Source organism: Bos grunniens, chromosome 7 (assembly GCF_055505025.1).
Source record: "Bos grunniens cultivar Pamir isolate PY7600 chromosome 7, Bosgru_T2T1.0, whole genome shotgun sequence".
In the NCBI taxonomy this organism is placed as follows: Eukaryota; Metazoa; Chordata; class Mammalia; order Artiodactyla; family Bovidae; genus Bos; species Bos grunniens.
In genome coordinates, this window is record NC_141171.1 from 10,437,597 (window position 1) to 10,464,657 (window position 27,061).

General features: G+C 38.8%; 2 pseudogenes; both read left to right on the forward strand.

Annotated features, from left to right (window-relative positions):
• LOC147368347 (olfactory receptor 7A10-like) lies at nt 1-25,262 on the forward strand (annotated as a pseudogene).
• On the forward strand, nt 25,259-26,202 carry LOC147368348 (olfactory receptor 7A10-like; annotated as a pseudogene).
• Nucleotides 26,203-27,061: the final 859 nt, after the last annotated feature.

Consider the following 27,061-nt stretch of genomic DNA (forward strand, 5'->3'; position numbering starts at 1 on the left):
ATGCACACTCTGGTCACACCCATGCTGAAACCTTTCATCTACAGTCTGAGAAACAAAGACATAAAGGGGGCTCTGCAAACACTCTTTGTGATGGTGAGTCCAAAAAAGCCATTTATACTGGATTTGAAGAAATGCCCATGACTACAGAGCTCAAAGTTTGAGAGTCAGTAGTTGTGATTCTTTAATCAGATTGTAGATGTAGAAGTTGCCTTTTTATTTGTTTCCTGGAATTTTTTATTGTTTTCACCTGCTCTGTACAATGTAATTACCTCATTATCATGAAAATATCCAAAGGCTTTCTCTTCTTTTTCTTTCCTCCTGTGTCCCTTCTTTTTTCTCAAACTTTGATATGAAATGTTGGAAATTCCCATGTATCTCATGGAACTGCCATAATTTATTAAGAATCATTTCTTATTAAATGACAAATATCACCCCATGTAATATGTCTTCAGTTTTACTAAAAAGACTAGTCATGAGTTACCACTCTATTGGGGAAAAAAAAAAAACACCTAAGCTTGGAAACTTGGTCGTGTTTATAACATTACAGAGAGGAAAAACCTGAGACTACAGTTGTTTTATGTCTATGTCCATTGTTCCTTTTTAATATCACTTTCTGAATAGGTGTTCCTGATAATGAGGACTTTAATGTACTAGTGTCTTTTTTTTATAATAAGCCATTGAGTTTTATTCTCCTAAATAGGATTCTGTTCTCTTAGCAGGCTCTATATCCACACTGAATACCATAGTTACTGGAAAAAAACTTATTATCAAATACATGTCTGACAGTTTCAGTCTATACAGAAACAGAAACCACAGTAAACAGATTGACTTCATATGACCTTCAAGTCAGAGAAGACATTGAAAATCATGAAACAAACTTGAAATTATATTTTGTAATATTATGCATGTCATTCCTTTTCAAACTATACATCTACTCAATAAATTAAGGAAAATGTCCTTACCCGTAGGTAAAGACAGTACGAAATAGAGGTATTAGCATAATATATAGGAAGCAGAGAATACTGAGAAGTTAATATACAAGAATTTCACAAACTAATAAACAGGCAGTTCATCTCCTAGACTATATGTGGAGACATTCACAACATCCATAGTTTTATCCATTTATGAATGGAATTTACATACCAGAAATGAATGTATGTTTCAGGGTCTATATTTCAGATTCAGTTGTAATTTTTTGTCTAGATAGTTCATTAAAGATTAAAAATGTTTTTAAATTGTAAGAAAAATTTTGAAAATAGTATGGAACATCAGTGTCAATGTATAAGATGATTTCTTCATTGAAGTGAAGGACTGATGAAACTGTTTTATATTTTCTTATTGAGTCATCTTATTCTTCCTGCTTGAAAACTTGTAGTGATGCCTACAACCATTATTTTCCCCATTGTTCTACATAAAAAACCTGAATCATTCTAAATACTGTCATAAACAAAATGAGCAGTAAATGATATTATCCACTTCATATCTCCCATATGATACAATAGAATTCCTTCAGTTTGCATAATCAGGATTCATGAAAGAACTCGAATTTCTGCCTACTCAAATCATTCAGGGTCAACAGATTTTGTGTACAAATATGTATGTCCTTGCAAGCTCTCCTTGGTATCTGGACATGAATATCAATGAAGTCACTTTTTAATGCAGTTCTGTAGGCTATCAGACTGCCCAAGTGGTCTAAGGCATCAGACTCAAGCTAATACGATTTTGTGAAGAAAAATTTAAAAAAAAAACAAAACTTGAGTAACAAAGTAATCAGAAATGCTGTCTCCAAATGTCAGAACATGGTCTAACGTGGGGCCAGTAATCCAAAAAAGACTGGATATGTGTATGTATAACTGATTCACTTTGCTGCACACCTGAAACTAACCCAATATTGTAAATTAACTGTATTCCAATAAAACATTTTTTTAAAAGAAATAGTAGATTCCCACTTCATTCACTTTGATTATTATATCTTTAGTGGGTTGCTTTATCAGCCATCCTAAAATAAAATGGTAAAACATAATGTGCGTGCATGCTAAGTCACTTCAGTCGTGTCTGACTCTTTGTGACCCCATGGACTGTAGCCCACCAGGCTCCTCTGTACATGGAATTCTCCAGGGAAGAATACTGGAGTGAGTTGCCATGCCTTTCTCCAGGGCATCTTCCTGACCCAGGGATTAAACTGGTGTCTCTTATGTCTCCTGCATTGGCAGCCAAGTTCTTTACCACTAGCACCACCTGGGAAGCCCCAAAATATAATGTATTTATTATTTAATGGGATGGTATGGTTTGGAATTTTTCCAAGCACTGTTAGTTTCCTCATGAGCCTGTAATTAGCTGTCTATCTCTACATAGGGTTTCTAAGACTCATCTGTGCCTGGCTATAGTGCTCTTCCATCTTAAAATAAATTATAGTTAGTTTGTTCATTTCTATATCTAGTTAATCTAGTTTACAGGAAAAAAATATTTTATCATATGTACATTGCCTTAATTTATTCCACTGCTGCTATGGTCATACATAACACTTTACTTTCTTCCCAGTTAGAAGACATATCATCCACACTTGTTCAGTGTGGCTCAGCTACCTGTATTCAATCTTACCCTGAGTCATGCATCTTTAGATTTTTTTTCCCCTTTAACTAATTACAGTATGCCATGGATGGCATCACTGACTCGATGGACATGAGTCTGGGTGAACTCCAGGAGTTGGTGATGGACAGGGAGGCCTGGCGTGCTGCGATTCATGGGGTCACAAAGAGTCGGAGACGACTGAGCAACTGAACTGAACTGAACTGATGTGATAAACTGGAGAAGGAAATGGCAACCCACTCCAGTTCTCTTGCCTGGAAAATCCCATGGATGGAGGAGCCTGGTAGGCAGCAGTCCATGGTGTCGCAAAGAGTCGGACAGGACTGAGCAACTTCACTTTCACTTTTCACTTTCATGCATTGGAGAAGGAAATGGCAACCCACTCCAGTGTTCTTGCCTGGAGAATCCCAGGGATGGTGGAGCCTGGTGGGCTGCCGTCTATGGGGTCACACAGAGTCAGACACTACTGAAGCGACTTAGCAGCAGCAGCAGCATGCGATAAGCTGAATATATTTAACATGTACTAGTAATAGAGGTGGAGAAGGAAATGGCACCCCCACTCCAGTATGCTTGCCTGGAAAATCCCATGGACAGAGGAGCCTGGGTAGGCTGCAGTCCATAGCATCGCTAAGAGTCGGACACGACTGAGCGACTTCACTTTCACTTTTCACTTTCATGCATTGGAGAAGGAAATGGCAACCCACTCCAGTATTCTTGCCTAGAGAATCCCAGGGATGGGGGATCCTGGTGGGCTCCCATCTATGGGATCGCACAGAGTCGGACACGACTGAAGCAACTTAGCAGCAGCAGCAGTAATAGAGGAAGTAGAGGGACATTCTCAGGGTGACATCGAAACAAGATGGCAGTGTAGGAAATCCTATACCTGTCCCCTCCCAGAAACATCAAATTGGATAACTATCCATTCACCAGAATACCTTCATACAAGCAAAGCATTTCTGGTGAGGCTTTACAGCACCTTGATGAAGGAAACTACTTTTTTTAAAGATGCATTGAATAGAATAGGAAGGACAATTTCATATTATCCTTGCCACTCCTACCCCAAATCTAGGCATCTCAGGACCAAGACAGAAACATCCAAGTGGGGGAAAGACAAGTGAAGGAGGTATTTGACTTCACTTCATATTCCAGTGCCATGTCTTTAGTAGTGTCAGTCTAGCCCTTGTGGTCTAGACCCCAAACAAGTTCCTGCAAACACAAGATCTGAACTCACTGCAGCACCAGGCTATTCCTCATGCTTTCAGTGTCCATGCAAGCTCCAGCAGACAGCTTATGCTGTCTCCTTCAGACACAGGCTTGTGGCTCATCTAAGCATCAAGGCTGGCCCCTGAGACCCAACATCCAGGCTTGACATGGAACCAACCCAGCATATGGTCCCCATTCTCTAGGAAATCTCCCTCAAACTAAAGATCTCAGCCTTCACCAGAACAAAACCAAACTCTACCAATTGAAATGTCAAGCCCATAGCAGGGGTCCCTGACACATGGTTGGCAACTTTGGACAAAAATTTCATTCCTGATCATAGAACTACATGTCATGCTCACCACCACAGACTCAAGCAAGTGATTTCAAAATCCAGCCCTTGCTTGTATGGTCTCAGACATTGGATAGACCACAGGGACCCGAGAATTAGGCAACTTGATTACTCAGACCCCAGGCCTGCCCACCCAAGGACTCCAGAAGCACTTCCACCTGTGGACATCATCAGGGAACTCACTCAGTATCTTTTGTAGGATGACTGCAGAAGGACTTGGGCTACTATCAGGAAGAAATTTTTTAAAATCTGTTTTCAGATTTTACTGTTTTCTACAGCAGATGCACCAATTTACATTACCACTAACAGTGTAAAGAGGGTTCCCTTTCCTCCAGACCCTCTCCAGAATTTATTAGCTGACTTTTTAAAGATGACATTTCTGACCAGTTTGATGTTGTACCTCATTGTTGTTGATTTGCACTTCTCTAATACATAGAGATGATGAGCATCTTTGCATGTGCCTATTGGCCATCCTCTGGAGACATGTGGATTTATGTCTTCTGTGCATTTTTCAATTGAGTTTTTTTTATTTAATTTGAATGTTTTTGAAATGAACCCCTTGTTAGTCACATCTTTTGCAAATATCTTATCCCTGTCCATAGGCTGTCTTTTCTATTTATTTATGGTTGCCTTTGGAAGCAAAAGCTTATAAGTTTGATTAAGTCACACTGGTTTATTTTTGCTTTTATATCTATTGTCTTGGAAGACTGACCTAAGAAAACACTGCTATGATTTATGTTGGAAAATGTTTTGCCTGTGATCTTTTTTAGAAGGTTCATATAAGTGTATTCACTTATATTTAACTCTCTAAGCCATTTTGAGTTTATTTTTGTGTATAGAGTAAAGATATGCTCTCACTTCATTGATTTACATGTGGTTGTTCCAGATATCTCAACACCACTTGCCAAAGAGACTGTCTTTTTCCCATTGTTTCTGTTTTCAAAATTTAAGTGTACATAGGTCTGTGGGTTTATTTCTGGGCTCTCTACTGTATTATATTGATCCACATGTCTGATTTTTGCCAACAGCACAGTTTTGATAACTATAGCTTTATAGTATTGTCTGAATGTGGGAGGGTTCTGCCTTCTGCTTTGTTCTTTTGTCCTCAGGATTTCTTTGTCAACTGTTGGTCTTTCATGGTTCCATATATATTGTTGGATTATTTTTTCTAGATCTATGAAAAATGTCATGGGTATGTTGATAGGGATTACCTTAAAACTGTAGATTGCTTTGGGTAGTATGTCCATTTAACAATATTAATTCTTCCATTCCAAGAGCATGAAATAATTTTCAATTTCTTTAAATCATTTTTGTTATTGTTCAGTTACCTGGTCATGTTTGATTCTTCATGACCCATGAACTGCAGCACACCAGGTTTCCCTGTCCCTCACCATCTCTGGTTGTTTGCTCAAGTTCATGTCCATAAAATTAGTGATACTATCCAACCGTCTCATTCTCTGTCACCCGCTTCTCCTCCTGCCTACAATCTTTGCCAGCATCAGGGTCTTTTCCAATATTGAATCATTTTGAATTTTCTTTCTTAATGTTTTGTAGTTTTAAGTATATAAGTCTTTTTCCTCTTTGGTGAGGTATTTTCCTGAGTATTTTTTAGATGCAATTTTAAATGAAATTGCTTGTTTACATTCCCTTTCTGAGATTTCATTGTTAGTGTAAAGAAATGCGACTGATTTGTGTATGATAATTTTGTATCCTGTTACCTTGATGAATCTGTTCATCAGTTCTACTACTTTTTGTATGGAATATTTAGAGTTTCATGTGTATATAGAGCATCATGTTGTCTGTGTTTAATGACAACATTACCTTTTACTTGAAAATCTGAATAAATTTTATTTCTTTTTCTTGTCTTCCAGTTCTATATTAAAGAGAAATGGTGAGAGTGGGAATCATAGTCTCGGTCTAGATTCTAGTGGAAAGTCATTCCGCTTTTCAATGTTGAGTATCATATCAGTTTTCAATTATCATAAGTAGTTTTTATTATGTTGAGATATGTTACTTATATGGCATTCCTACTGATTTAGATGGTAAAAAATCTGCCTGAAATGCAGGAGACCCAGGTTTGATCCCTGGATCAGGAAGATGCCCTGGAAAAAGGAATGGCTATCTGTTCTAGCGTTCTTGCCTAGAGAATTTCATTGACAGAGGAGTCCCGTGGGCTACAGTCCATGGAATTGCAAAGAGTTGGACATGACTAAGCACTAACATTTTCCCTATATATTTACTTTAATAAAGGTTTTTATTATGAAAAGATGATGAATTTTATCAGTACTTTTTCATTTTCCTATTATGATTTTTATTATTTCCTTCCTTTTATTATTTTTTTCCTTCCTTCCAACTTTGGGCTCTTTGCTCTTCTTTTGCTACTTCCTTTAGATGTAAAGTTAAATAGTTTGTTAGATATCTTTCTTGTTTCTTGAGTAGGTATGCATTACTATGAACTTTCCTCTTGTTAACACTATTGCTTTATCTCAGAGGTTAATATATGTCATATTTTGATTTTCATTTGTCTTCAGGGTTTTTTATGACTCCTTTGATTTCCTAAATGACTCAGTATTGTTCAGTAGATCATGTTTAGCTTGCAGATATTTGTGATTTTCCAGCTTTTTTCTTATAGTCCATTTGTAGTTTCATGCCATTACAATCAGAAAAATGCTTAATATAATTTAAGTCTTCTAAATTTATTAAGATTTGTATTGTGTCCCAACATATGGTCTATTCTTGAGAATGTTACACATGCACTTATGAAGAATGTGTATTCTGCTGCATTCCATTTGGATGGAATCTTGCTACTCAAAGAGTGGTCCACACACTAAGACCTGTAGTATCAACACGAGCAGAAGGTTTCTTTGATTTTCAGAATCTCTGGGCCTATCAGAACCTGATGAATCCCAATCTACATCAGAACTACAAACCCACATGATTCTTATGCACAATGAAGTTGGGGAAATGCTGGTCTGGAACTGGTTTTCTCATCATCTCAAGTTAACAATTGGACTGCATAATTATTTGTATTGAGTACTGTAGTTGTCTAGTAGTATTGTTTCAGACATTGACAAATATCTCCCAAGGGAAAATTATCTTTGTTTGACAACCAGTGGCCTATGGTTGAAACATGGTGCATCCTGACAGAATTCTGACCAAAACCCTTTCCTTCCTCAGTCTGAGCCTTTAAACAGATAATTTAACTGCTTAAAATGCATTCCTGCAATGGAAAATTGAGCTCACAATACTACTTCTGAGCACAAACTTTTCTTAAACTTAAATCAAGTAGTGCCTGTAAGATGCTAATCTCAGGTTCAGTTCAGTTCAGTTCAGTCACTCAGTGGTGTCCAACTCTTTGCGACCCCATGAATTGCAGCACACCAGGCCTCCCTGTCCATCACCATCTCCCGGAGTTCACTCAAACTCACATCCATCGAGTTGGTGATGCCATCCAGCCATCTCATCCTCTGTTGTCCCCTTCTCCTCCTGCCCCCAATCCCTCCCAGCATCAAAGTCTTTTCCAATGAGCCAACTCTTTGCATGAGGTGGCCAAAGTTCTGGAGTTTCAGCTTTAGCATCATTCCTTCCAAAGAACATCCAGGACTGATCTTTAGAATGGACTGGTTGGATCTGCTTGCAGTCCAAGGGACTCTCAAGAGTTTTCTCCAACACCACAGTTCAAAAGCATCAATTCTTTGGTGCTCAGCTTTCTTCACAGTCCAACTCTCACATCCATACATGACCACAGGAAAAACCATAGCCTTGACTAGACAGACCTTTGTTGGCAAAGTAATGTCTCTGCTTCTGATTATGCTATCTAGGTTGGTAATAACTTCCCTTCCAAGGAGTAAGCATCTTTTATTTTTATTTTTAAAATTTATTTATTTTAATTGGAGGCTAATTACTTTACAATATTGTATTGGTTTTGCCATACATCGACATGAATCTGCCATGGGTATACACGTGTTCCCCATCCTGAACCCCCTTCCCACCTCCTTCCCCATACCATCCCTCTGGGAGTCTTAATTTCATGGCTGCATTCACCATCTGCAGTGATTTTGGAGCCCCCCCAAAATAAAGTCGCATTAAAATATATAAATGTGCTCTTTAATAATTAACAAATATTTTATAGTAAGGGACTAAGTATCAGATCTTAACTTGTGATAAAGTGTGACATTCCTAAATTTTGGGGCAAACGTGTCAAGATGCCAAAGAATGTACCATCCATAAAAAGTGTAAAAGTTAGTCACTCATTGTGTCCAACTAATTGTGACCCCATGGGCTTTAGCCGACCTGGATCCTCTGTCCACAGAACTTTTCAGGCAAGAATACTGGAGTGGGTTACCACTTCCCAGGAGATCTTCCTGACCCAGGGATCGAACCCAGTTCTCCTGCATTGCAGGCAGATTCTTTACCATCTGAGCCACCAGGGAAGCCACTTTTTTGGGCAATTGTATCAAGAAGCCAAAGAATATGGCATCCATAACTATATATCAAAAGAACACTGTCTTCCCTCTAGTTGAAGGAAGAAAGAACAGTTTTCTGACAATAAAGTCCAGTGTGCTCACCATAAATTAATCTTTTAAGGTTCAAAGGGACTTCAATCTGAGAGTTCCCTTAGTCTCAGCCTTTGGAAAAATATTAAACCAAATTCTCCAAAGAAGACATACAGATGGCTAACAAACACATGAAAAGATGCTCAACATCACTCATTATCAGAGAAATGCAAATCATAACCACTATGAGGTACCATTTCACACCAGTCAGAATGGCTGCGATCCAAAAGTCTACAAGCAATAAATGCTGGAGAGGGTGTGGAGAAAAGGGAACCCTCTTACACTGTTGGTGGGAATGCAAACTAGTACAGCCACTATGGAGAACAGTGTGGAGATTCCTTTAAAAACTGGAAATAGAACTGCCTTATGATCCAGCAATCCCACTGCTAGGCATACACACTGAGGAAACCAGAAGGGAAAGAGACACGTGTACCCCAATGTTCATCACAGCACTGTTTATAATAGCCAGGATATGGAAGCAACCTAGATGTTCATCAGCAGATGAATGGATAAGAAAGCTGTGGTACATATACACAATGGAGTATTACTCAGCCATTAAAAAGAATACATTTGAATCAGTTCTAATGAGGTGGATGAAACTGGAGCCTATTATACAGAGTGAAGTAAGCCAGAAGGAAAAACATCAATACAGCATACTAACGTATATACATGGAATTTAGAAAGATGGTATCAATAACCCGGTGTACGAGACAGCAAAAGAGACACTGATGTATAGAACAGTCTTATGGACTCTGTGGGAGAGGGAGAGTGTGGGAAGATTTGGGAGAACGCCATTGAAACATGTAAAATATCACGTAAGAAACTAGTTGCCAGTCCAGGTTCGATGCACGATACTGGATGCTTGGGGCTAGTGCACTGGGACGACCCAGAGGGATGGTATGGGGAGGGAGGAGGGAGGAGGGTTCAGGATGTGGAACACATGTATACCTGTGGTGGATTCATTTTGATATTTGGCAAAATTAATACAATTATGTAAAGTTTAAAAATAAAATAAAATTTTAAAAAAAGCGTTAAGATAAGGTGGTCCAAGTTAGACCCCCGAAAAACATACATGATTGCATTCAAAGAGTAATAAAGACTGGATTCACTTGACTTTGAACCTGTTCTCTTGAGAGCAGAGCATCATTAGGAGAATTTTTCTTTCATTTTATTCCAATTACACATTAAGAAATCATGTACATAGAAGTAGAAATAGTGAGAGGGAAAGGTGCCTAATAAGAAGGTTCAGTTCAGTTGCTCAGTCATGTCCAACTCTTTGCAACCCCATGAACCGCAGTATGCCAAGCCTGCCTGTCCAACATCAACTCCCAGACTCCACCCAAACCCATGTCTATCCAACCATCTCATCCTCTGTTGTCCCCTTCTCCTCCTGCCCTCAATCTTTCCCAGAATCACAGTTTTTCCAATGAGTCAGCTCTCTGCATCTGCTGGCCAAAGTATTGGAGTTTCAGCTTCAGCATCAGTCCCTCCAATGAACACCCAGGACTGATCTCCTTTAGGATGGACTGGTTGGATCTCCTTGCAGTCCAAGGGACTCTCAAGAGTCTTCTCCAACACCACAGTTCAAAAGCATCAATTCTTCTGGGCTCAGCTTTTTTTACAGTCCAAGTCTCACATCCATACATGACTACTGGAAAAACCATAGCCTTGACTAGACGGACCTTTGTTGGCAAAGTAATGTCTCTGCTTTTGAATATGCTGTCTAGGTTGGTCATACGTTTCCTTCCAAGGAGCAAGCATCTTTTAATTTTAATAAGCAGGTATAGAAAGCTATTAGTATGTCCCCTGCTGAGGTCCCTTAGTGTTTGCAGCCTTAAGCTGGACACGACACAGAGTTGCTTTTGGAGTCATAAGTCTGGATCAGGGGCCAGTGTTTTACTACACTCTGCTGTCTTGTCTGGTGACAGATTCAGTCTTCATCATCAGTCACCCAAGGAGTGACTCACATTCCACAAGAGACCTCCTTCTACGAAACTCCATCTAGGTAAGTCTGAGAGCACAGGAATTACTCTAGGAAAGATTTAGAGAAAATGAAACCTGAAAAGTTTTACCTGAAATCATCTAAGTGTCTGAACAGCCTAGTCCAGAGATGAGAGATAACTGTTTGTTTTCTTGGTTAACTAGTAATGTATAATTTATTTATTTAATATAATAATAAGATGTGTCTGTTTGAGTCTGCAACACAAGCTGACAATTAAGTGATGGGAATAAAGGTCCAATTAGAGGACACTGTAAAATAAGTGAAATAAATTACATGGTTCTGTGAAAATTAAAACATATGTGAGTTATGCTGTTCAGAAGAACAGAAACATGTATTATGTGTGAGGGACTATGCAGAACATCAAGTATTTTTTTAATTTCAAATTTGGGGTGTATTTGAGCATGCTCTGTATTCATTGAAAAGATCCAAATCAAAGGAGGTAGCTATTACTTTGCAACAACCGTTATTGAGATATCTATTTCACAGTATCTTTTCTCATGCTGTGTGCTCATATGAAAAAAAATGCAATTAATAAATCTGAAGAAGAACACTAGGTACTTTTTCTTTGCAACTATTTCATTATTTGTGAGTTTGCATGTATTGATATTTTTAGTTTTTTTACACATTTACTTTTTTATATTTTTATTTTATAGTATAAAGAGTTCTTGCACAGTATATGTGTGTATATATATATATATATACACACACACACACACACACACAAAATGGTCTGAGTTTTAAAGATTCTTTTTATTCCATATTTTCAGAAAAATTGATTTTTCCACTAACTGCTATTTGACATCAATTCACTTACATATATATATATAGAGAGAGAGAGAGAGAGAGAGAGAGAGAAAGAGAGAGAGAGAGAGAGATGTGAGAAACTGTATATATTTTGCATTGTTAGTTATAAAAATGTGAGAAACTGTATATATTTTGCATTGTTAGTTATATTAATTTTGTCATGTCTTACCATGTTACATTTTATGCAGAGAAAGTTTTCCTCTATGCTTGGTAGTAATAACAGCCTTTTATATGTATAACACTCTTCTTGTATGTCTATATTTCTTTAATGATAATTTTTTTTCCTTTTTCGATTAGATTTGCTTTTATAAATATCAATGCAGGGGACCTGGTTTCAATCCCTAGGAAGATTCCCCAGAGAAGGAAATGGCTACCCACTCCTGTATTCTTGCCTGGAAAAATCCATAGACAGAGGAGCCTGGTGGGCTACAGTCCATGGGGTCACAAAGAGCTGGATACGGCTGAGCGACTAAGCATAGCACAGCAAGCAACTAACACTTTCACTTTCCTCTAATTTAGGGTATAGATTATCTGCTTTTGAGAGCATGCTTTGTATTATTTCCATCCTAATTTTGCATCTGGAGGTGAAATGATGGTGTGTGTGTGTGTGTGTGTGTGTGTGTGTGTGTGTGGTGTGTGTGTGTGTATGTTGTGAGGCATAAGAGTCCTTACAACAGAAGGACCTGAACTCATTTAAGCAAATTATTCCCCTTGAAATACAGACACCGGAATGTTAGCATAGTATTAAAATTAAAAGTGGATCCAGTCCCATGTACAGAATTCCTTGGGAATAAAATCAATAAAGTGTAAGAACAGCACGTGAATGAGGGACTCCCTGTATCTTCATTTCTTAGCATTGTCTGTCCAATCTCTCCCTCTTGCTCATTCCCCTTGACACTCAAACTTCCACTTGAGCCTTAGTATTAGAAACAATTGCTTTCTTCAAGGTCTTTGCACTACCCATTCTTCCTGCCAGGTCAACATTTACTGAGATAACTTTGACATCCCAACCTCTCTTCCTTGAGGTCTCTGTTCAAATGTTACCTTGTTTGACAGCCTAGCTATATACCCAGGAAAGAATATCACCTCATCCACCACTTCCTATATATCTTCTCTGTTTTTCTTAATTTTATTTATCAGTATTTGACATGTTATAAGATTTCTATTGTTTATATTCTTTCTCCATCATTGAACTGTGAGGACTTTTGTCTCTCAGCACACTCTACTTCTTGCTTAGGAGATGGTGAGTACTCAATATACACCTTCAATGTTTTGTCAGAATTTCTCATTCAAAGTTTGCAATGCATAATCTCTTGAGGAAAAGACAGAGATGAACAGGAATTTACAGTCAGAGGATGACTGAAGGGAACAAGATTCACACAAAAATTATAGGTATTGATCTCATGACTGCAAAATACAAATTGTAGAATTTCAACTATGTCAGTAAGGCCCAGTTTTGTTAAATCTATTATTTTTTTTTTTATTTCTAGGTAGTGCCCTTCAGCACATGGAATTAGAAACTGGAGCCTATTATACAGAGTGAAGTAAGCCAGAAAGAAAAATACCAATACAGTATACTAACGCATATATATGGAATTTAGAAAGTTGGTAACAATAACCCTGTATGGTTTTTGGACTCTGTGGGAGAGGGAGAGGGTGGGATGATTTGGGAGAATGGCATTGAAACATGTATAATACCATATATGAAATGAGTCTCCAGTCCAGGTTCGATGCACAATACTGGATGCTTGGGGCTGGTGCACTGGGATGACCCAGAGGGATGGTATGGGGAGGGACGAGGGTTCAGGATGGGGAACACATGTATACCTGTGGCGGATTCATTTTGATATATGGCAAAACCAATACAATATTGTAAAGTTAAAAAGTTAAATTAAATATAAAAAAAAAGAAAGGAAATGATGCACAAATTTCAAAATTTCTTCTTCTTGGATTTTCAGAGGAACCAGAACTGCAGTCCCTCATATTTGTGATTTTCCTCTCTATGTACCTGATCACTGTGTTTGGAAACCTGCTCATAATCCTGGCTGTCAGTTCAGATCCCCACCTCCACACCCTACGAACTTCTTCCTCTCCAGCCTGTCCTTTGCAGACATCTGTTTCATCTCGACCACCATCCAAAATATGCTCTGGAACATCCAGACAGAACAAAGGTATAACGTATGAAGGCTACATCAGCCAGATGTTTTTTCCTGCTCTTCACAGGGCTGGATAACTTTCTCCTGACTGTGATGGTCTATGCCTGCTATCCGGCCATATGTCACCTTCTGCGTGACATAGTCATCATGAACACCAGAATCTGTGGACTGCTGGCGCTAATGTCCTAGATCTTGGGTGCCCTGAATTCCTTGTTACAAAGCTTAATGATGCTTCAGTTGTCCTTCTTCACAGACTTGGAATTCCCTCACTTTTTCTGTGAACTCAATCAGGTTGTCCAATATGCCTCTTTTGACACTTTTCTTAGTGACACAGTAATATATTTTGCAGCCGCAATCCTGGGTGGCAGTCCATTCACTAGAATCATTTATTCAAACTCTAAGATAGTTTCCTCCATATGACACAATTCATCAACTCAGGGAATGTATAAAGCATTTTCCACCTGTGCATCTCACCTCTTGGTTGCTACCTTATTTTACTGTACAGTCCTATCAGTGTACCTCCTACCCACAGTTCACAGTTAAATATAATGGACTCAGTGATGTACACAATGGTTACACCCATGCTGAACCTCTTCATCTACAGTCTGTGGAATAAACACATAAAGAGTGCTCTAGAGAAGGCAATGGCACCCCACTCCAGCACTCCTGCCTGGAAAATCCCATGGACGGAGGAGCCTGGTAGGCTGCAGTCCATGGGGTCGCGAAGAGTCAGACACAACTGAGCGAATTCACCTTCACTTTTCACTTTCATGCATTGGAGAAGGAAATGGCAATCCACTCCAGTACTCTTGCCTGGAGAATCCCAGGGATGGGGGAGCCTGGTGGGCTGCCGTCTGTGGGGTCGCACAGAGTCGGACACGACTGAAGCGATCTAGCAGCAGCAGCAGGAAGATTCATTGAGGTAGCATCTCTAAAAATGCCAACTTATCTGTGGTTGAAGAAGTGAACATGATTGCAGGGCTCAGAAAATCAGAGCCAGAAATCGTTATTCTTTTATCAAATTGTAGGTGTAGACTATGTTTTATCTATTTTTCCTGATATTTTCTTTTTTTGTATATTTTTTGCTTCACACAGTCAGAGAATAATTAACACATGATCATGAGGTCTGGTTATTAGTAAATCATTAGTGGGATATGTATCGGAGAAGGCAATAGCACCCCACCCCAGTACTCTTGCCTGGAAAATCCCATGGACAGAGGAGCCTGGTAGGCTGCAGTCCATGGGGTCGCTAAGAGTCGGACACGACTGAGCGACTTCACCTTCATTTTTCACTTTCATGCATTGGAGAAGGAAATGGCAAGCCACTCCAGTGTTCTTGCCTGGAGAATCCCAGGGACGGGGGAGCCTGGTGGGCTGCCGTCTCTGGGGTCGCACAGCGTCGGACACGACTGAAGCAACTTAGCAGCAGCAGCAGCAGTGAGATATGTATGTATATATATATATACATGCTAATACACCTTTATATACATACATATACAGGTGCAAATTCAGTTCAGTTCAGTTCAGTCTCTCAGTCATGTCTGACTCTTTGCAACCCCATGAACTTCAGCATGCCAGGCTTCCCTGTCCATTACCAACTCCCAGATCTTACTCAAACTCATGTCCATCGAGGGGCAAATTAGTTGAGATTAAATGTAGAAGCCAGATTGGGGGAGAAATAGATGAGGACATATTACCAAGCAGAGGAAGTTCACAGGAATTTATAAAGCATCAGAATTCAAATCCACAACTATAGAAGAAAAACTAGCTCTTACGCAATGAGAAAATGAAGTAAAATCTCCCAACATGTAGTCCTGCACTTATGGAGAAGAATGGTTTGCAGCAAATTGAGTGTATCAGCTGGGTAAGAATGCACTGATGTGAAGTAATTGATAAAACAAGGAGTCGAAAATGTGATGGATGTCTGACCAAAAGTGTGTGGTCTGGGTGGGAAAGAAATGAAACTGGGAGGTGACTAATGAAATGAGAATAAAAGGAAGAGTTGAAATCTAAATTTTGCTGGGCAGATGATTCGATGACATCACAGACTTAATGGGCAAGAGTTTGAGCAAATTCTGGGAGATAGTGAAGGATAGGGAAGCCTGGTGTTCTGCAGTTCATGTGGTGTCAGAGAGCTCAACATGACTTAGTGAGTGAACAACAACAACAATCAGAAGAAGAGAAACAAGAACAGATAGGAAGCTGTGATAAGAGTACAATATAGGAAGTTATTCATAGGATTGAAGAAGATGCTAAGACCCAGGGGATTTTCCTTCCAAAATCTTTCCACACACTAAGATTATAATGCCTCCCTCCCCTCATCTCTACCTCCATCTCTGCCTTTCTCTCTTTCTTCCTTCATTCTTTCCTTCTTCCTTTTCCCTTTCCTCTTCTTCCCACCATTCCCTTCTTTTTTTTTTAACTCTTGATGACTATTTCTTGTCTTCTGTATTCTCATACCTTAAACACCATCTACCCCATCCTTATTTTAAACTGATACCATTGGCTCCAAACTTGCTGAGAAATCATAATAATTCAGAAGCAATTTTCCAAAGTGATCTGCCTCCATAACAATCCACCCACCACCTCTATCACTAAAATCTCTGCCTTCCTCCTATTACTAAAAACACTGTTCCTATGAAAGCCAATATCTACACAGATTCTCTTCCCCTACTAAAGAAAATCTTCAGAAAATCTCCTGTCTTTTGAGCATCAAATTTGCTGTCACCAGTAGATTACACACCAAATTATCCAAACACTCTGCCACTTTCTCCATATTTCTTGATGAAGTTTATAATATGTGATTTGTGTGTTAATAAAATTGTGTTATGGTACCTCATAGTGGTTTTGATTTGCATTTCTCTGATAATGAGTGATGTTGAGCATCTTTTCATGTGTTTGTTAGCCATCTGTATGTCTTCTTTGGAGAAATGTCTATTTAGTTCTTTGGCCCATTTTTTGATTGGGTCATTTATTTTTCTGGAGTTGAGCTGTAGGAGTTGCTTGTATATTTTTGAGATTAGTTGTTTGTCAGTTGCTTCATTTGCTATTATTTTCTCCCATTCTGAAGGCTGTCTTTTCACCTTGCTAATAGTTTCCTTTGATGTGCAGAAGCTTTTAAGGTTAATTAGGTCCCATTTGTTTATTTTTGCTTTTATATCCAATATTCTGGGAGGTGGGTCATAGAGGATCCTGCTGTGATGTATGTCAGAGAGTGTTTTGCCTATGTTCTCCTCTAGGAGTTTTATAGTTTCTGGTCTTACCTTTAGACCTTTAATCCATTTTGAGTTTATTAGAACAGTCTTATGGACTCTGTGGGAGAGGGAGAGGGTGGGAAGATTTGGGAGAATGACATTGAAACATGTAAAATATCATATAAGAAACAAGTTGCCAGTCCAGGTTCGATGCACGATACTGGATGCTTGGGGCTAGTGCACTGGGACGACCCAGAGGGATGGTATGAGGAGGGAGGAGGGAGGAGGGCTCAGGATGGGGAACACATGTATACCTGTGGCGGATTCATTTTGATATTTGGCAAAACTAATACAATTATGTAAAGTTTAAAAATAAAATAAAATTTAAAAAAAGAAGCATCTAAAAAAAAAAAAAAGAAAATTGTGTTATTTTGACCCCACATTCCCCTCCAGATACTGCCCCTGTATCTCTGGTCTCCACTTCATGAAAATTTATCCAGAGAGCATTCCAAAAGTACTAGCTCCTCTTTCTCTTCTCTATATAATAGAATGTGAACAGATAACTGCCAGATGTACAATCTGGATTTAAAAAAAAAAAAAAAAGGCAGAGGAACCAGAGGTCAAATTACCAAGCTCCATTGGATCATTGAAAAAACTAGAGAATTCCAGAAGAAAAAAAAAATCTACTTCTGCTTCATTGACTATACTAATGCCTTTGACTGTGTAGTTCATAACAAAACTGTGGAAATTTCTTAAAAGATGGAAATACCAGACCATCTTTCTTGCCTTCTGAGAAACCTATATGCAGATCAAGAAGCAATAGTTAGAACTGGACATGGAACAACAGACTGGCTCAAAACTGGAAAGGGAAAAGGTCAAGGCTGTGTGTTATCATCCTGCTATTTAACTTACATGCAGAGTACATTATGCAAAATGCCAGATTGGATGAAGCAAAAGTTGGAATCGAGATTTCCAGAAGAAATATCAATGACCTCAGATATGCAGATGAAAACACCTGTATCATAGGAAGTGAAGAGGAATTAAAGAGCCTCTTGATGAAGGTGAAAGAGGACAGTGAAAAACCTGGCTTAAAACTCAGCATTCAGAAAACAAAGGTCATGACACTCAGTCCCATCACTTCATGGCAACTAGATGGGGAAACAATGGAAACAGTGACAAAATTTATTTTTGGGGGGCTCCAGAATCACTGTGAATTATTACTGCAGCCATGAAATTAAAAGATGCTTGTTCCTTGAAAGAAAAGCTATGACCAACCTAGACAGCATATTAAAAAGCAAAGACATTGCTTTGCTTACAAAGGTCCATCTAGTCAAAGCTATGGTTTTTCCAGTAGCCATGTACAGATGTGAGAGATTGACAATAAAAAGGGTGAGCACTGAAGAACTGATTAATTTGAACTGTGGTGCCACAGAAGACTCTTGAGAGTCCCTTGGACTGCAAGGAGATCAAACCAGCCAATCCTAAAGGAAATCAATCCGAATATTCATAGGAAGGACTAATGCTGAAGTTGAAACTCCAATACTTTGGCCACCTGATGAGAAGAACTGACTCATTGAAAAAGACCCTGATTCTGGGAAAGTTTGAAGGCAGGAGATGGGGACAACAGAGGATGAGATGGTTGGATGGCATCACTGACTCAACGGACAGGAGTTTGAGCAAGCTCTGGGAGTTGGTGATGGAAAGGAAAGCTGGGCGTGCTTCAGTCCATGGAGTCAGACTCGTGCACAATGAGCAACTGAACTGAGCTCAGATCATTTATGATTAGATATCTATTTGCACAAAAGGACAGAAATGGTATGGACCTAACAGAAGCAGAAGATATTAAGAAGAGGTGGCAAGAATACACAGAAGAACTGTACAACAAAGATCTTCACAACCCAGATAATCACGATGGTGTGATCACTCACCTAGAGCCAGACATCCTGGAATGTGAAGTCAAGTGGGCCTTAGAAACCGTCACTACGAACAAAGCTAGTGGAGGTGATGGAATTCCAGTTGAGCTATTTCAAATCCTGAAAGATGATGCTGTGAAAGTGCTACACTCAATATGCCAGCAAATTTGGAAAACTCAGCAGTGGCCACAGGACTGGAAAAGGTCAGTTTTCATTCCCATCCCAAAGAAAGGCAATGCCAAAGAATGCTCAATCTAGCACACAATTGCACTCATCTCACATGCTAGTAAAGTAATGCTCAAAATTCTCCAAGCGAGGCTTCAGCAATACATGGACCATGAACTTCCAGATGTTCAAGCTGGTTTTAAAAAAAGACAGAGGAACCAGAGATCAAATTGCCAACATCTGTTGGATCATGGAAAAAGCAAGAGAGTTCCAGAAAAACATCTATTTCTGCTTTATTGACTATGCCAAAGCCTTTGACTGCATGGATCACAATAAACCAAGGAAAATTCTGAAAGAGATGGGAATACCAGACCATCTGACCTGCCTCTTGAGAAATCTGTATGCAGGTCAGGAAACAACAGTTAGAACTGGACATGGAACAACAGACTGATTCCAAATAGGAAAAAACAGTATGTCAAGGCTGTATATTGTCACCCTGCTTATTTAACTTCTATGCAGAGTACATCATGAGAAACACTGGACTGGAAGAAGCACAAGCTGGAATCAAGATTGTCAGGAGAAATATCAATAATCTCAGATATGCAGATGACACCACCCATATGGCAGAGAGTGAAGAGGAACTAAAAAGTGATGAGAGTGAAAGAGGAAAGTGAAAAAGTTAGCTTAAACTCAACATTCAGAAAACGAAGATCATGGCATCTGGTCCCACCACTTCATGGGAAATAGATGGGGAAACAATGGAAGCAGTGTCAGACTTTATTTTTGGGGGCTCCAAAATCACTGCAGATGGTGACTGCAGCCATGAAATTAAAAGACGCTTACTCCTTGGGAAAAAAAAAAAAAGTTATGAGCAACCTAGATAGCATATTGAAAAGCAGAGACATTACTTTACCAACAAAGTTCCGTCTAGTCAAGGCTATGGTTTTCCAGTGGTCATGTATGGATGTGAGAGTTGGACTGTGAAGAAGGCTGAATGCCGAAGAATTGATGCTTTTGAACTGTGGTGTTGGAGAAGACTCTTGAGATTCCCTTGGGCTGCAAGATCCAACCAGTCCATTCTGAAGGAGATCAGCCCTGGGATTTCTTTGGAAGGAATGATGCTAAAGCTGAAACTCTAGTACTCTGGCCACCTCATGCGAAGAGTCGACTCATTGGAAAAGACTCTGATGTTGGGAGGGATTGGGGGCAGAAGGAGAAGGGGATGACAGAGGATGAGATCGCTGGATGGCATCACAGACTCGATGGACTTGAGTCTGAGTGAACTCCGGGAGTTGGTGATGGACAGGGAGGCCTGGCATGCTATGATTCATGGGGTCGCAGAGTCAGACACGACTGAGCGAATGAACTGAACTGAACTGAACTGAAGGGGAAATGACCTATATTCTGGTCTACAATAAGATAGAACAGAAGAAGGACATGGATCATCTTTGAGCAGTAATATGAATCCTTATTTTTAGGTTCATTTTACTCTACTTTATCTTTCCAGCACTACAAATAAACACACAGATAATATATCCTTAAGAAACAAACATTTTAAGATTTGAAGATGTTGTAAATTAAAGTTTTACAAAACAAAACTATTAAAGGAAAAAATTAAGCTAAAATCATAGTTAAATGATTAAAAAGAAAAAAGTATTTAATTGAGAAATGTTTCAGAGCTAATTCTTTGACAAAAGTCAAATAGAAAAAATCAGATATTTAAGAAAAGCAATAAAAAGAAAGATTAGGGAAAAAATAGGAAAGATAAAAATGGACGCATGCATAAGAAAATGCTTAAGTTTGCAAGATATTATAACTGTAAGTCAAATTTTTGAAAACCTCTAAGAAATGAATTTATTGATTAATTTATTGGTTGATTCAGGATGGAGGATAATATATCAATAGTTAAGAAAAGAATGAAATGAACATCACAACTTACCTGAGAATGCCATGGAAATGTGTGACATGAATATTGGATGAAATTCCCTTTAAGTCTTAAAGAAAAAAGAAAGTCTACCATCACTAATACTGTTTAATAATCCCTTCAATACATACCTAAGGGCTTCCCTGGTGGCTCAGACAGTAAAGAATCTTCCTGCAATGCCGGAAATCTGGGTTGAATCCTGGGTCATGGAGATCCCCTGGAGAAGGGAAGGGCTACCCATTCTGGTATTCTTGCCTTGAGAATTCCATGGACAGAGAAGCCTGGTAGGTCTGTGGGTCACACAGAGTCAGACACAGCTGAGTGAATCACTCCAGTATTCTTGCCTTGAGAATTCCATGGACAGAGAAGCCTGGCAGGTCTGTGAGTCACACAGAGTCAGACACAGCTGAGTGAATCACTTCAGTTTGAGATCTAAATATCATTGTTTGAGGATAATAGATTGGTGGCTAATAATGAATTGACAACTGAAAACCTCTTTTCAATGAATATGATTTTAGTAAGGCAACTGATATAAAACAAACATGTAAAAACCAATAACCATTTTAAGGTGACATTCAGTAGCACATAGTACATTCATAGTGTTTTGCAAAATCACTTCTATTGTCTGACTCTTTTGTGACCCCATGGAGTGTGGCCTGCCAGGCTCCTTTGTCCATGGGATTTTCCAGGCAAGAATACTGAAGTGGTTGCCATTTTCTTTTCCAGGGTATATTCCTGAGCCAGGGATCAAACCTGTGTCTCCTGCATTGACAGGTGGATTCTTTACCACTGAGCCACCAGGGAAGTCCTAAAATAAAATAAAATAAAATAATCACTTCTATCTAGTTCAAAACATTTCATCACTATGGGTGCTTCTTGTACAAATTTTTTAATTTATCTGTAAATCTCAAATTGTTCAAAAATTAAAACTTCCCCAAAAAAGAGAGTGCAAGGAAAAAAAAATTAGTGTTCATCAGTATAGTTAAAATTCTTTGAAAAAAATAATAACAAAAATAGAAATATCTTGGATCAGGGAACAGAAACTTGCAAATACACAAAGAGTAGTAAACTTACTCAGTAAGCTAAAATTTTTTGAGGACTACCATGATAAACATGTATTGCAAAAATAAGTTTTAACATTCTAACATGAAAGCAGATAATGCTGATAGATCCTTAGCATTTGGTTTCAGAAGAGAAATAAAGGAAGCTGACAGGAAGTAAGATTGAAAAGAACTCCGGAATTGAATTGTGTAGAATGTTTTAGTAAACAAACTTTACCATTACATTTTCCCCACTTGTTAATACTCTGAGAGATCTGCCTGCCTTCACACCTGTTTCCAACAGCACACACTCTACTGCCATCACTGAGCCTAGTCCCCTGGATACTTTCTTTCCTGGGTGATGGATGTTCAACTCAACTCCAAGGAAGTGCAGGCAGGTGACATCAGGAGTCACTTCTCAGAAAGAGCACAGCTGAACTTCCTCCTTCCTGACAATGGAGCTGTAGTGAGAGAAGTAAAGGGCATATTTACTATTTCTGGGGCTTCAGAGATTGAATTCTCACAACTACTCATTAAGTTAATTGTTCCATTGTTACTCTATTTTCAGAGAAATTTGGTTCCCATGAGTGAGGAAGCCAAAATACAAAGGGGCTTCTTTCTAGTTTCCTACCCATGGGAGCATCTTAAATGTGAGGTAGGCATATCCCCTCCTCTTGCACCTTAGTCACAATGCTGTTTTCTCCATGGATCTAATATCCACGTTCTTTCCCATGAACATTTCTTTAACATTTAAGATTGAATTTTTTTGACTATCTAAGACACGCTGGCAAATTGTTCATAACTAAGCAAGTCCCACGCACCTGCACTTGGAGTTGCCAACGAAGAATTGGGACATGCTCATCTCTCAACAAAACCATTTCCAATGACTTCCATTCATGCCATAATGTTGGAATCTACAGGAATTTCTAGGCATACAGTGAAAGAAATATGAGAAGAGGTGGATGGTTGGCAGTAGAGGCAGGACTTTGCAGGTATCTGTAGCTTCATAAGGTCAAAACAAGTCCATTGGACACTCCTCATTATTCCAGCCAGAAGAACAAACCATTTTTATTAACACACAAGGGACTGACTTTAAAGTTATAATCAACATTAACAATCTGTAAGAAAATAAAAACCAGGAAGCACTTTGGACGATTGTTTTGAGTGACTATTTTCATCTTGAACAAAGACATCAACAGGATGAGATCCTTTCTGTTGGTTTCTGCCACACAACAACATAAACCAGCTGTAAGTTTACAATTATCCCTTCTGTCTTGAGCCTCTCTCCCAACTCCCCCATCCCACCACTCTAGATTGTCATAGAACACTAGGCTGAGTTTCCTGTATTACACAGAAACTTTCTACTAGCTGTTTTACACATTGCAGGTGTGTAAAACCTATCTATCTTAATGCTTTTCTCTCAATTCATCCCACCCTCTTATTACCCTCACTGTGTCCACAAGTCCATTGGCTACACCTGTGTCTCTCTATTCCTACCCTGAAAATTAGTTCATCAGTGACTTTTTAAAAATTGAAATATAGTTGACATATTATATTACTTTCACGTGGAGTATATACTGATTTGGCATTTGAATACATTGAAAATGATAACAGAGATAAATCTAGTAAACACTTGTCCCCATGCAAGATTATAACAATATTACTGACCATATTGTCAATGTGCCATATTACTTTCCCATGATGTATGTATTTTATCACTGGAGATTTTTCCTCTTGATCCCATTCCCCTGTTTTGTTCCCCCCACACCCTGCCTACAAGCACTCACTCACTTGTTTACCAAATCTATGATTCTGTTTTCAGTTTACTTTGTATGCTTGTGTGTTCTGATTCTTAGATTCTACATGTAAGTGACATCACGTGGTCTTTGCCTTTGTCTAATTTATATCACTTAGCATGATATCCCTAGGTTTTGCAACTGGCAAAATTTCGTTTTTATATGGCTGAGTAATCAGCTCAGTTCAGTCATTCAGTTGTGTCCGACTCTTTGCAACCCCTTGAACTGCAGCACACCAGGCTTCCCTGTCCATTATGAGCTTCCAGAGCTTGCTCAAACTCACATGCATCAAGTCGGTGATGCCATCCAACCATCTCATCCTCTGGCATCCTCTTCTCCTCCTGTCTTCAATCTTTCCCAGCATCAGGGTCTTTCCCAGTGAGTTAGTTCTTTGTATCGGGTGGCCAAAGTATTGGAGTTTCAGCTTCAGCATCAGTCCTTCCAATGAACAGTCAGGACTGATTTACTGTAGGTTTGACTAGTTTGATCTGCTTGCTGTCCAAAGGACTCTCAAGAGTTTTATCCAACACAACAGTTCAAAAGTATTGATTCTTCAATGCTCAGCTTTCTTTATAATCCAACTCTCACATCCATACATGACTACTGGAAACACCATAGCTTTGACTGGATGGACATTTGTCAGCAAAGTAATGTCTCAGCTTTTTAATATGCTGTCTAGGTTTTGAATGTTGAGTTTTAAGCCAACTTTTTCACTCTACTCTTTCACTTTCATCAAGAGGCTCTTTAGTTCTTCACCCTCTGCTATAAAGATGGTGTCATCTGCATATCTGAGGTTATTGATATTTCTTCCTACAATCTTGATTCCAGTTTGTGCTTCATCCATCCTGACATTTTGCATGATGTACTCTGTATATAAGTTAAATAGGCAGGGTGACAATATACAACCTTGTTGTACTCCTTTCCTAATTTTGAACCAGTCCATTGTTCCATGTATGGTTCTAACTGTTGCTTCTTGACCTACATACAAGTTTATCAGGAGGCAGGTAAGGTGGTCTGGTATTCCCATTTCTAAGAATTTTCCACAGTTTGTCATGATCCATGCAGTCAAACGCTTTAGTGTAGTCAATGAAGCAGAGGTAGATGTTTATCTGAAATTTTCTAGCTTTCTCTATGATCCAATGGATGTTGGCAATTTGATCATTTGATCCTCTGCCTTTTCTTAATACAGCTTGAACATCTGGAAATTCTAGGTTCATGTACTGTCAAAGCCTAGCTTGGAGAATTTTGAGCATTACTTTGCTAGCAATGGAGCCTGAAGGTCTACCGTCCACAGGATCACAGAGTCAAACATGACTGAGCACACACACACACACACACACACACACACACACACACACAAATAAAACTTAGGCAAAGACTGAGAGGCTAACAGAAATTTGTAAACAGACATGGCAGAGGGGAAGCTTTAATGGGGACAAATTTAACACCGAAATTATAGCTATTGGTTTCATGACTGCAAAATACAAATCGCAGAATTTCAACTATAGTGATGCTTTATGAAAATTGTTCATATTATTTTTGCGCTGTTTCCAGGTAACCCTGCTACATGAAACCAAGAAATGGTACACAGATATAAGAAATTCTTCTTCTTATATTATCAAGGAAACCATAACTACAACCCCTAATATTTGGGCTTTCCTCTCCATGTACCTGATCACTGTGTTTGGAAACCTACTCATCATCCTGGTTGTCAGCTCTGACTCCCACCCCCACCCCCAAATACTTCTTCCTCTCCAGTCTGTCCTTTGTAGACATCTGTTTCATTTCCATCACCATCCCAAAGATGCTGTGGAACATCCAGACACAGAGCAAAATTATAACATTTGCACATTGCTCCACATCAGTCAAGTATATTTTTAATATAAATTTATTTATTTTAAATGGACAAGTATTTTTTTTTACTATCTTTGCAGGATCGGATGGCTTCCTCCTGGCTGTGATGGCTGATGACTGCTTTGTGACCATCTGTCACCCCCTGCACTACACAGTCATCATGAATCCCCAGTTCTGTGGACTGCTGGTGCTGGTGTCCTAGATAATGAGTGCTTTGATTTCCTTGTTACAAAACTTAGTGATGTTGTGGGTGTCCTGTAGAGTCTTGTTAATCCCCCACTTCTTCTGTGAACATTATCAGGTGATCCAACGTGCCTGTTGTGACACCTTTCTGAATGACATCATGATGTATTCTTCAGCTGGATTACTAGGTGGGGGTCCCCTCATTGGAATATTTTACTCTTACTCTAAGATAGTTTCCTCCATAAGAGGAGTTTCAGCTCAGGGGAAGTATAGAGCATTTTTGCCTGTGCATCTCACCTTTCAATTGCTGCCTTTTTTTTTTTTTTTTTTTTTTTTTTTGCCTTATTTTATGGTATGCTTCTAGGAGTGTATCTTAGCCCTGCTGATATTCACTGGTTAAACTCAAGTTTAGCAGCCTCAGTGATGTACACTGCAGTCACACTCATGCTGAACCCCTTCATCTACAGTCTGTAAAATAAAGACATAAAGAGATCTCTGAAAAGATTCATTTGGATGGTTTCTACAAAAAGGCCAACTATTCTAGGACTGAGGAAGTACCCATGATTGCAGGGCTAAAATCAATGGACCCTGAAACTACCTTTATTGGATCAAATTGTGGAAGTAGAAATTTCTCTTTCTGTTGTGTCTTGAAATTTCCATGTCTGTGACTTCAAGTTCTCTCTACACTTAAGTACTCAATTTATCAACTTTTCTGCTCGGATACCCATACAGTTTTTCCATTTGTCTATTCTCCTGTTTTCACAGAGCTTTCCCAAACTTACAACAAATAGTTGCAAAGTTCTGGTTCTTGAGAATATGAATGTCTTAAGAACAATCTCTTCTCAGGTGAAATATTATCACAAGTTTTTTTTTTTTTTCTTTTGTTTTACTAAGAATAGTCGTGAGTTGTATTACTCATATGGAATAAACTCTACTTGGCACCTTCTCTGTGAAATGTATGTAGCTCACCTTATTAGACTTTTTTTCCTGTCTCATATATAGATAGTTTGCCATTTGCTTTCCTACTGTTGCAAAATTTTCCCCAATCTTGTATCAGAAATATTTGGAAATTCCTGTTTTTACCCCCCATAGGGCAGCCTGAATGTCTTACAAATAATTTCTTCTCAAACTATATTTATCATCCCAAGTTTTTTTTTTTTTTCCCTTTTTATACTGGAGTTATTAGTTGTATTTCTCATGTGAATAAAAACTACACTTGAAAACCCAGACAATGTATATTTTATAACAGAGGAACATCTGAGACCACAGTATGCCATATTTGCATACATCATTTATTTATATATAACTACCTTAACTGTTCTTCCTGATAATG